Raw genomic sequence first — 13040 nt, 5'->3', positions numbered from 1 at the left:
AGAAGCCCAAGTATCCATCGATTCATGAATGGATAAAGAATAATTAATATACATATTCTATTTTTATAAATAAATAGAAAATATATTTTATAAAAAATATAAAAATATATATTTATATATAAAATAAACCATTAGAATTCAATCATTAAAAAAGAAATAAATCTTGCCATTTGCAGCAATATGGATGGAGCTAGAGAGTACAATGCTAAGCAAAATAAGTCAGAGAAAGCCAAATACCATATGATTTCACTCATATGTGGAATTTAAGAAAGAAAACAGATGAACATATGAGGGAAAAAGAGAAGCAAACCAGGAAACAGACTCCTAACTATAGAGAACAACTGGATAGTAATTAGAGCACAAGGGTGGGGAGGTGGGTGGCGGGATGGGTTAAAGGACTGATGGGTATTAAGGAAGAGCACTGGGTATTTTATGTATGTGATGAGTCACTAAATTCTATCCCTGAAACTAAACTGAAAAACCAAAACCAACCAGACAAAAAACACTAAGATTCACACATAGGCCACAGCTGAAAGAATTGTAGAGAGTGCAACTTGGTAAGAAGAAAGAGGGCAGAATGAAGAAATGCAAAGGCACTAGGAAAGCATTTTGACAAATATAAATAATAGTTATTAATCATCAACAGAAAATATGAGTGTCTTGCTGATGTTAGCTTTATCATAAATAATTTATTGTGTGATAAATATGAGACCAACCTGGCAGAATAATGATATTTTTTTTTAAGATTTTATTTATTTGAGACAGAGAGAGAGAGAGAGAGAAGCACAAGCAGGGATGGGGAAGGGACAGAGGGAGTAGCAGACTCCCCACTGAGCAGAGAGTCTGCCTCAGGGCTCCAAGCCAGGACCCTGAGATCATGACCTGAACTGAAAGCAGACACTAAACCAACTGAGCCATCCAGCCACCCCAGAATAATGACATTTTAATAATAAAAAACAACACAGAAAGAAAGTCATAAATTCAGAAAATATTTCAGAGATGACTCAGTAAACTTCAAAGTTGATAGTGCAGGAAAAAGACAAAATAAGGACAGTAAATATTAAATATAATTGGTATACAGTTATTTATTAAAACTCAAGAAATCATATTAATAAATAAAATAACAATAAATCAATAAATTAACTAAAAACCAAAAAAAAAAAATCAACAAAGGTAAAAAAAATCAGTGAATTAGCCAAGATAAATATATAAGTAAATCCAAGAAATGATCCTCAAGTTAATAAAAAGAAACTTCCAAATATCAAACAATTTAATAAAAAAACAAGTTAAGGGATCCCTGGGTGGCGCAGCGGTTTGGCGCCTGCCTTTGGCCTAGGGCGCGATCCTGGGGACCCGGGATCGAATCCCACATCAGGCTCCCGGTGCATGGAGCCTGCTTCTCCCTCTGCCTATGTCTCTGCCTCTCTCTCTCTCTCTCTCTCTCTCTGTGACTATCATAAATAAATAAGAATTAAAAAATAAAATCTTTAAAAAAAAAAAAAAAAAAAAAAAAAAAACAAGTTAAATCACAAGATACACTTGTAAATGAATAATGAGAGGGGAAATTAAGGCAATTATGAGAGAACAATTTATAAAATATAAATATAAATCAATTTGAACACTATAGGAAAATAAATTATTATTTAACTCAGAAATGAGAAAAATAACTAGATAGTTTATTATCACATAGTAGCACCTCACATTTATTGAAAACCTCTAGCTTTGTGTTAAAATTTACATTAAAGATCTGATCATTTTCAACTTAAAAAATATTGACTAGCAAAAGTTGTAGCTATTGTCAACAACAAAGGAAAAATAATTAAATTCACGCAGAGCACATTTAAGGCTGACAGTGCAGAGGTTGAGTGTTTCTTTGTCCGCCTGAGGATCTGTATTGCCTAATAGAGATGTCTATAAATAACTCTCTGGAATGAAAAACTTAGACAATGTTATTATAATAGTGGAAACCAAAGATGTCAAAAACACTTGAATGTGGTATTGACATTTGGTCAGAAACCATTTTTCTTATAAAATCTTTTAAAATTGAAGATTATAATAGCTTTCATGCCTGCGTGTTCTAAATAGTTTTATTCATCTAGAAATTTTATGACAGTGTATCTACAGAAGAAGAGAATCACAGGTGCACAGTTGGCAGCAAGTAATGGAATATTTCTTATCAATAAAGTACTTTGGTTAGTGTTTGTAGATGTGTTTTAATAGTTTAACAGTTTCTTACCAGATATCAGATCACTTCCACAGCAGTAAAAAGAGATTTGGGAGGCATTTTGTTTGTTTGTTTGTTTAGTTTTGTTCTGCTTGAGGAATCTGAGTAGGTATACAGATTTGCCCCATATTTTAATTTTGCATTTGTCTTTGAATTTTAAATTTTCTCTTGCAATTGCCAGCGATTTCCTCATCTTAAGGGAGATTTTCCACTTTCACTTGCTTGAAGACTAATATACGTGTGTATCTGTGTGTGTTTATCTCACACACAAAGGGACTTTCTCATCTTTGTCAATGCATGAACTATCTTCTAAGTGTTTAGTACAATTAGTGAGTGAGCTGCTTTTTATTTTTTATTTTACTTTCCCATGGAATTCTTATACTACTTTTTTGCTCTAAGAGTATGTAAACAAGACATTATGCCAAAAATTTTCAAGAACTGTATTTCTTTGGGAGTGTTTTGTTGCCAGGCAAGCTCTTTCATTTCCCTGTGCCTCAGTGTTCCCCATATACCATGTAGAGTAGCTGTATATACCTTTTAAGTTTTCTGTGAGGATCAGTACATTCCTATTTATCAAGTATTAGTGACCTATGATAAGTAAGCATAGTGGTAGCTAATACTTTAGGTAACCAATAGTTTAGCATCTATCAGAAACTGTCAGAAACATGAAAAAAATACACTCTTCAAAAATTTTGTTTTTAAATTGAAGCTAATTGATTCCTGAAGTTTGTTATCATTCTAAAATGTTTCCTTTGATGTTCTTTTGAACATGTAAGTGAAATTTAGATGTGTATTTTTATACTCTACCAATGTATCATAAAGTTGCTTTGTGTTTCATTACATTCTGCAATCCTATAGATTGCTACTGCCTTTTGTTTTTGTCACAAATATCATATTTAAATATTTAGCTGATACTTTTAACAACCTCAAAGGCTCACCAATATTAGTCTCAATCAGACTCTGACATTCCAGGTATTTCATAGTTCTGACTCATTTATTTTTCCATTCAGCTGCCTAACAGGCAACCTAAACAAGTAAGAATGTTTCTGTCCATTTGATATCAATTTATGTGACTCTTGAAACCTCAGATAGACTGCCCTCTCTTTCAAGTTGGTAGGCTAGAAATTCTCATGAAAATACTAACTACACCTCATATACAAGTAAGTCCTGATCTGAAGTATGATCAACATGTCATCACTAGTAAACACATACACATGGGTTACCTTCAATCCTGTTCCAGGCTTGTTGGTGTCTGTAGATAAGCTTAAGGCTCCATCTGATACATGAAGTGGATGAAAGTTTATGATTGTAAAATTTTCACACTAGCCCTGCTCCAGTGTCACCTTGGAAACATCTTATCTTGGGTGAAATAATGAGATGGTAATGAAGAAATCTCCTGTATAATAAGCCAAAAACAAAACAAATATAGGGTTACTTACAGACAGAATATGAATGACAAAAAAAATGAGTAAATAGTCACATCATTATTAGATGTCATGGGAAGGGATTTTACAGTTATATAAACATTTAATATCAAGTCTGCAATTGGAGTCAGAAGTAAAAACCTTCTTTTGGTGAAAAATCAAATTTTCACACTCTCACTGAGTGGTCCCAGTTCCAAGTAAGATGAATTAAGCACATGCTTTGTAAAATCTTAAAAAAAAAAGAAAAGAAAAGAAAAAAAAAAAAAAGGGCAGCCCGGGTGGCTCAGCGGTGGCTCAGCGGTTTAGCGCCGCCTTCAGCCCAGGGCGTGACCCCGGGGTCTCAGGATGGAGTCCCACGTCTGGCTCCCTGTATGGAGCTTGCTTCTCCCTCTGCCTGGGTCTCCGCCTCTCTCTCTGTTTCTCAAATAAATAAATAAAATCTTAAAAAAAAAAAAAAGCACATGCTTTCCTTTATTTTTCAACAAAAAAAATTATAAAATATGTACAATATGCTTAGCTACTTAAGGTTTCTGCGAACAAAATAGCAACAAGAAGTTTGGGGAAGAACACTGGAATCCAATGTACCACTACATCTGTGCTGAGTTTACCATTATTTTTCTTCTCTGGGCATCTCTCAGCCTAAAGTCAACCCAACTAAGAACCCAAAAGTATATAATATGGCACAAGGAGAAAGATATAGGAATATCTTATGTTGAAGAGTAGGAAAAGGAACTGCTTGTTTTGTTTTATCCACTCTTTCATACCCCAACTTCCAAGGAATCCCACAATGGCAATAAGAGCCTCTAGGAACCAATTCTGAGGGATGGAAACCTTTCTCTCCATTCAGTAAAACTGGTGCTCAAGGATTACAGAGGAAAACCCTACTGCTTTTCTTTTCTCTCTCTCTTTCTATCTCATGTCTCTTTCTCTTGCTCTCTGTCTCAGTCAGTTGGCTGTGGCTGCAGTGTCATCACAGAAGTAGGCAGTATCTGCTACTACACCAAAAAAAGGAACTCTTGGAAAAAAAAAAAAAAAAAACTTGATAAACAGCAGAGAGAGAATAGCTTGGGAAAACAACTCAAGCTTGAAAACAAGCTCACTACCAACCCTGTGAGTCTAACACAAATGAGCATATCAAAGACTTTAAACAACTGACTTAATGAGCAGATCTCCACCCAGGTTCCAGACTGACCACTGGATGACACAATTGGACATATCTGAATAGCACTGCAAAGCTCTAAAAATGGATTATTAGCTCAATGAATGTAGAGTGAAATTTTTACCCTAAACCTAGCAAGATTAACGGCCTGCTACAACAAAAATATCCAGCATACAATTCAAAGTTACTCAGTATACAAAAAATTGTGAAACTATCAAGTAACATGGGAAATAGTTAATAGAGTCCAAGACAAGATGACAGGATATTGGAATTATCTGACAAAGACATAAAAGCAACTATTATAAAATTCCTTGATAAATGATTGCAAATATTATTTTTTTAAATTTATTTATTAATGAGAGACACAGAGAGAGAGGGAGGCAGAGACCCAGGCAGAGGGAGAAGCAGGTTCCATGCAGGGAGCCCGACGTGGGACTCGATTCCGAGACCCCGGGGTCACGCCCTGGGCTGAAGGCGGCGCTAAACCGCTGAGCCACCGGGGCTGCCCTATTGCAAATATTCTTAAAGCAAATACTAAAAATAGTTTCATCAGAGGCATAAAGAAAAACCAAGTGGAAATTTTAGAGCTGAAATGTACAATAACTGAAATAAAGTCCCGATTGTGGGAAATAGCGAACTGAAGTAACAGAGTTAACGAATCGCAAAATCAGGGGATCCCTGCGTGGCTCTGCTCAGCGGTTTGGCGCCTGCCTTGGCCCAGGGCTGATCCTGGAGTCCCGGGATCGGGTCCCACATCGGGCTCCCTGCGTGGAGCCTGCTCCTCCTCTGCCTGTGTCTCTGCCTCTCTCTCTCTCTCTCTCTCTCTCTCTCTGTGTGTGTGTGTGTATGTCTCTCACAAATAAATAAAATCTTTAAAAAAAAAAAGGATCAGCAAACTCATAAATAGATTAATAGAAATTATCCAGTATGAAAAATAGAAAAAAAAAAAAAAAGAAAAGACGTGAACAGAGTCTCAAAGACCTTTGGAACAACACCAAAAAGTCTAACGTTAGTGTGATTGTAGTCCAGGAAGCAGGAATAATGACTACAGTTCAGAAAAAAATATTCAAAGAAATAATGACATAAAATGTCTTTAACTAGACAAAATACATAAACCTACAGATTTAAAATGGTGAGTAAACCCCCCCATTCCCAGATACATCACAATCAGACTGCTGAAAACTAAAGACAATTGAAAAAGGAAAAAAGAAAGAAAAAACCCTAAAAGTAGCAAAATAAAAAAGACAAACTACCTGTAGAACAATTAAAATTACTGTAGATTTTCCATTAGAACTCTGGAGCCCAACATCTAGTGCAATATATTTTTTTAAGTTTTTATTTTAGTTCCAATTAGTTAATATATGGTATTATATTAATTTCAGGTGTATAACATATAACATTGTATAAACACAACACTTTTATGCTTTCGGAGCTGCAGAAAGCTAATAAAATGGCAGACCTAATTTCAAACATATCAATAAGATTAGGCACACACATGTTCTAAACACTACTATTAAAATATAGATCAGAATGAATTAAAAAGAAAATGACTCAAATATATGGTGTCCATAGAATGTCACTTCAAAAAAGATGGTATGATTAGGTTAAAAGTAAAATGATGGAAAAAGATATGCTATGCAAACAACAATCACAGGAAAACTGAAATGGCTCTATTATTATCAAAGTAGTCTTCAGAGCAAATACATTTTCCAGGGATAAAGAAATAGGGAGATCGTATATCGAATGAAGTGTGAATTTGCGAAAAAGATATAACAATCTTAAATATGTAGTTAATAGAGTTTCAAAATACATGATGCAAAAACTGACAAAACTGAAAGGAGAAATAGATAAATCTACAATTATAGTTGGATATTTCTTCTTTCAGTAATAGAACTGGTAAAAAAGAAATATCAACAAGCTTACAAAGAGCTGAACAACACTATCAACTAACTGAATCAAATTAACATTGATAGAACATTCAACAACACTCAGATTATACATTCTTTTCAAGTGCACATGGAAAATTCAACCTGATAGACTATATCCTTAGCCATAAAACAAAGTTTAACACAATTAAAAGACTTGAAATCATACAAAATATATTCTTAGAACGTACTAGAATTACATTGAAGGTAAGTAAGAGAAAGATAAGAAAATGTCCAATCATTTGGAAATTCAATAATAGTTATAAAACATCCATGGGTATAACAGGAAGTCTCAGGGAAAATGAGAAAATATTTTTAACTGAATGATAATGAAAATTAAATATACCAACCTGCACATGATACAACTAGGGTGGTACTCAGAAAATTTATAGAATTAAAAGGTTATACTATAAGATTACACCTTGAGAAACTAGAAAATAAAGAATAACTTAAAAGCAATCTGGAAGAAAAGGAGTAATAAAGAAAAGAGTAGAGATCAATAAAATTGAAAACAGGAAAACAAAAGAAAATCATCAAAACCTAAAGTCAGTTCTTTGAAAAGAGCAATGAAACTAATCAACCTCTAGTAATATCAGTAAAGAAAAAAGAGTAGTAAATGATTAATATCAATAATGAGAGAGGGAATATCACTACAGATCCTGACATAATGTTGTTTTAAAGAAAACAAAGATATTACTACAGACCCCTCAAAAAATATTGGAAAGACAAAAAGGGAATAATGCAAACAACCCTGTGTACATAAATTCAGCAAATTAGATAAAATGACCAAATTGTCAAAAATCACAAACTACTAACACTCACCAAAGATGCAGGTTTTCTGAATATCATTATAACTATTGAATAAATTGAATGTGCAGTTAAAATCTTCTGAAAAGAAATCTCCATGCACACGATTTTACTGTTGAATTCTACCATTTGAAAAATAAATAGCACCAACTCTACAGCATCTCTTCAGAAACAGGTGAAGAGGAAACACTTCCCAACTCATTTTACAAGGCTAGAATTACCCTGATTCCTAAACCATACAAAGGAAGTATAAAAACAAAGAAAAAAGAAACAAAAAACTACAGACCAATTTCTCTCATAAACAGAGGAGCACAAATCCTCAACAAAACATCCTCAAATTAAATCCAGCAATACAGAAAAAGAATATTGCAGCATGACCAAGTGGAGTTTATCCCAGTAATATAAGGCTGATTGAATATTCAAAAATAAATCAATATAATCCATCTAAAGAAGAAAGGAACACATGATTATTTCAACAGATGCAGAAAAGCTTTCACAAAATACAACTTCAGTTCTTGTTATAACTTTGTTAAATTAACATTTGTTAAGTGGAGCATAGGGTGCCAGATGGAGAGTCGAGGTTCAAAAAAAGACCGCAAAAGAAATTGAAACAGAAGTTTATGACTCACAAGTCCTGAAGGAAGTACATGGTACTCCTCAAGGAGCCACACAGAGAGGACAGGACTCAGTGCAAACAGAGAGAGAGGCAAGACCTGGGCACATGCCTTTATTCAGTTCCATGGGTGGAGTACTTTGGGGTTCCACAGTTTAGGTTGAATTAGACAATCCAAACCAAAAAGAGTGGGGATTTGGTAAACTATCAGGGGTTTTGACTAGGGCACACAAGGGTAACGTCCTGTGAAGCAAAGACTGTTGATCACAAGGGTATTAGGAACTTACTTTTACTGGTGACTCTGCAAGATGTTATGTGGAACATGTGCTTGCAGGAGGGAGTCAGTATAAGTTCAAGATCTCCACAGGCCACTTCCTAAATGGAAGCCAAGACAGTAATTCAATGGAGTAGCTAAATTTCTTTATAGTTTATTCTCTCCAATAACAAATACAGCTGACCCTTGAAAAACAAAGGGGTTGGGGCACATATTGCCAATGTAGTCAGAAATTCATATATAACTTTTGACTTTCCCCAAACTTAACTAGTAATAGCTTCCTGTTGACTGGAAGCCTTACCAAGAACACATACAGTCAACACATATTTTGCATGTGATATGTATTATATGTTGTATTCTTACAATAAGACAAGCTAGAGAAAAGAAAATGTTATTAAGAAAATCATAAGGAAGAAAAAATACATTTACAGTACTGTACTGTGTTTATTTTAAAAAATCCATCTGCAAGTGGACCCATGCTTTTCAAATCTGTGTTGTTCAAGGGTCAACTGTAAGTTCCTCTTTTCTCACACTTGTATTGAAGGCTGAGGAAATAACACAGATTATTGGAACTCTGTCAGGAAGGTAGTGATAAACTATAAGACTAATGTGTCACCACCACCTGATCTCTTCATATTTAAATTCTATCTATCTTTCAAGGTTGTCCCAATGCCATGTCCATCATGATATCCTAAGTCAAAGATTTCTTCACCACCTCAAGAACCACACTACAACTGGTTTTGTGTTTTTATTCTTTCTTTTTTTTTTTCTTCTTTCTTAAAATGAATTTTTCTTATAAGCATGGTTGTGGACATTTACATTCTCTCAAAGTCTTGCTATTTTAAGTATTTCAAAAGCTAAAGCTGTGCCAATCATCTCTACTGCTTAAAATAAGCATAAGGACTTCAATTAACAAGCCTTCAAAGTTTATTTAATGATCAATAAATGAATACATCTAAGACCCTTCTCTAACTTGTCCCCAAAAAGTATGTTCCACTTATAGAACTGAACCTCTTATATTTCTCACCCATATACTTCTCATGATAACTTTCTCCTGGAATTCTTTCCAAAGATGCATTTCAACCAATTAAAATAACTGGCCTATTCTTGAAAGCCATGTCCTCTATGATGATGCTATACTTTATGCAGTATTATTTGGACCTCACTTGCCAGTAAAATAGTTTTTTTTTTTCCTTTCACATATCTTTCTAAATAACCTGAGCATAAGCTCCTTGAAAACAGGGACCATAATATATGGGGAGGGTGTGTGTATGTGTATCATTACAGGGAAGCTGACAATAAATTCAATAAACTGGGTTGTTCAGCATAAAAATGAGTATTTTCACTCTTCTATTTCCTGTTGTTCTCTTGAGGTTTAGCCATTGAACTGAAAGGACCACCTATTTGTTAGATTGAATATTGTAGTAGCAAAAATTATTTACTTTCAAAGGTACTGCCTTCAATCCTTTGTTTCTCAAATATGATTTTTACTTTAAGCATCTTTTATACTGGCATAAAAAAACAAACCTTTCTCTCAAACTTTCTAAATTTCCTCTTACTAATATTAAGAGCATCTGTGCCATGAATGTGACTAAGGGAAAGCATACTTTTATCCATCTAAAAAAAAGTATCTTGATAAAATAAAGTTTTCTAAGCTTTTTCTTTTGCTGCCTCAGGGTGGAGACAAATTCCTATCAATAAGAAATAATAATTGTTAGCATCTTGGTTCCTTTCTTTTGATTGAAATCATATTGAACACTCATATACAAAATAAATGCATTGAAAGTGCATTGTGTGGTTATATGCTATGCAAGAAAATTACTTTTTCAGGATAAATGGGAATTTCAGGGAGATTATTTTTAATACTTTCCTAAAGTTTCTATTGATACTACAAAAATCCTGATGATCCTTCCTATACTATAAATCTGAATTTTGAAAAACCATGCTGACTTTATTAAAACATATTCTCTCCTTTCTTTTTTCACATATAAGAACTAAAATTAAATCCCCTAGGCTTCAACTCGAACTGGAGTCTATAAGACTATTCAAAATTCAAAGTTGCATTCTGAACAGATTGCACCAGCTAGTTGATGAAACTTGAGCTAATTACACTAATGTTGACAAATGTACTGGCACAAAAACAAATGTCACATTTTTCAAAAAATTACACCTCTTCAAAAGATGCTAAATAGATTCAGTGATTTGTGGGTGTAACTGAGCTATTTGTGCAAAAACAGTTTTGAAAAATTCTGATTTAAAATATAAAAAGTATAAGTACAGTATGAGTGCTTATATGCTATTTTCAAATGTATTTTAATAAAATATATGAATTTTTGGAACAATAAAGAAATTGCTATATTTGTTACTGGAATATTATCTCTAAGTTTATTTTAAATTTTGTAGCATATACAATTAAATTTTTCTATCTTAAGGAATGCCTTTATGTATTTTAAATTAAGTTGGTATGGATATCTGATTTGAGAATGCAATTTTTGGAGATTTGAGTCTATCTACTATTTCAGGAATATATATATATATTTTTTTTTTAATTCAACCACAGACATGCTTACATTTTCTATTACTTGGAACAGCAGCTACTATGTGCTAAAAGTTTTAGGCTAACCATTGTGCTTAAAGTTTTAAGTAAATGATCTAACTCTATCTTTTCAATATTCCTCCAAGGGAGAAATTATCAAAATGGCATGTTTGAGAATCAGAGAAATTAGATAATTCAGCCTACTTAAAGGAGCTGAATTTGATCCAAGTTCTTCCCAATTCTCAAGCTTCTACTCTTCTACTATCCCAAAGTGGATCTCAAATGGAAAGTTTTTGAGTATTATGTATTCAAAATTATCAGCTTTCTTCTATTTCACATTTGAGAAAAATTCCAATGAAGTTTCCATAATATGTCAGTGATTCTCTTAGAGTTGGGATTCGTCTCTCATTTGTTGTTTTGAACTGTCCCAAATCACTGTTGTGCCATCCCAGAAGAGGCCCATCTGTGGTAGATATGCTCACTATGGTAATCAGTCTTGTCTGATTCTTTAAAAATTTTTAATTAAAAAATTAAAATGAACTAGAAATGTTGACAACAGAAATCGAGCTTGTTATTAAAAATTTAAAAATGAGTTTAAATTACAGAAACGTTGTTAGTCATCTACTAAAATTCTGGGGAGAATGTCAAAATCTTATTGACAAAAATTGTTCTTAATCAGCAACAGAAGGGTAAGATTCAACCCACCAAGATATCACCATATCACCAGCCCTTGGTGATCAGGGTTCAAAATGATCATTCTGGGAGCTACAGTTAAAAAAATAATAAAATAAAAATAAAAAGTCACCAACTTGTCCTACTGGATCATTGATGTAATGATTGTTTGATGGTTAAATACCATTTACCAACAAATAATAAAGTTATAAATGAAAATCCACTTATTAAAAGTAGCAGTCCTTTTTATTTCTCTATCATCTGTTATGAGCCACTTAAATTTCATTTCGTATTTATTACAATTGATCTTTATTAGATCTTGCTCTTCTTTCTGGTTTGCTTGGATAGTTTATGTTGTTGATGCCTTATCTTTTATAACTTAACATTTTAATTTTAATCTAAAATTTGTTCTTTCCATCCTACATTAAGTGCTTGTCCTCCAGACTTTTTTCCCTCTGGGACTTCTGGCCTTTGCTAGTTTGAAGATGTAAGGCTTCTCAGATATTCCTCAGCATGCTTACCCATCCAGAGCTTCTTCAGGTTTTACTACTTCAGAAACTAGTTGTATTAAGCTGAAACATTCTTCTGGTGGCCAGGCATGCAGTCCATCATTCATATCTGAAGCAATATTATTGAGACCTGAGTAGTCTGAATCCATAAAATAGTTGAAAAATATTTTGATTTATTTAAGATTAGTATTCATAGTCTCAAAACTGTATAGATTTTGTTCTACTCTGAAGTCTTCACTTGGGGGCTTTAAGACTGATTAAATAAAAAAATGCAAAGAAGTTTTAAATGCAGCAAATTAAGATGATTTCTACTTATTCTTCATGATATAAACTTTGCTTAAAGATCACTAGTTTACAGTTATTCATCATACTTATGTGTGTCTAATTTAGTAACTAATTTTACAAGGGGACAAATGCCTACACTCAATGAGGCAGTTGGATTGTATCTATTTTTTTCTGTTAGTCTTTTCTATTCATACCCAATTATAATAAAAAGTATTATCTTTGTTCATTGAATGCATGTTTTAAATCCTAAATTATATTATCATTTTAATTAAATTTTGATCTATTTTTGTAAATTAATATACTTTTAAAATGATAATATTCAGCTATTTTGCATTACAATTTAACATAGTGCAGAGTAAAGGCCTAGACAAAAAAATTAAAATAAATAAAAAAAAAACTGGTTTCAAAATTAGAAAAGTGACTCTTGAGGTACTAGATTTCAAGTTAGTTATTTGACCTTCTTCAAGTTTTGACTTGTATAAAAATAGAATAGTATTCCCTGCCTAAAATTCAAATATACAAAATCTTCACAAACTAGAACATGCAGTATAGCAAGAGCTAAAGTTCTTAATTAACAATATACAAGTTTAATACAATGCTAATGCCTAAAAT

The sequence above is a fragment of the Canis lupus genome, chromosome 27 (genome assembly GCF_003254725.2).
Source record: "Canis lupus dingo isolate Sandy chromosome 27, ASM325472v2, whole genome shotgun sequence".
NCBI classification, from domain to species: domain Eukaryota; kingdom Metazoa; phylum Chordata; class Mammalia; order Carnivora; family Canidae; genus Canis; species Canis lupus.
The sequence above is the reverse complement of the archived record's forward strand: the minus strand, read 5'-3'. Positions refer to the sequence as shown.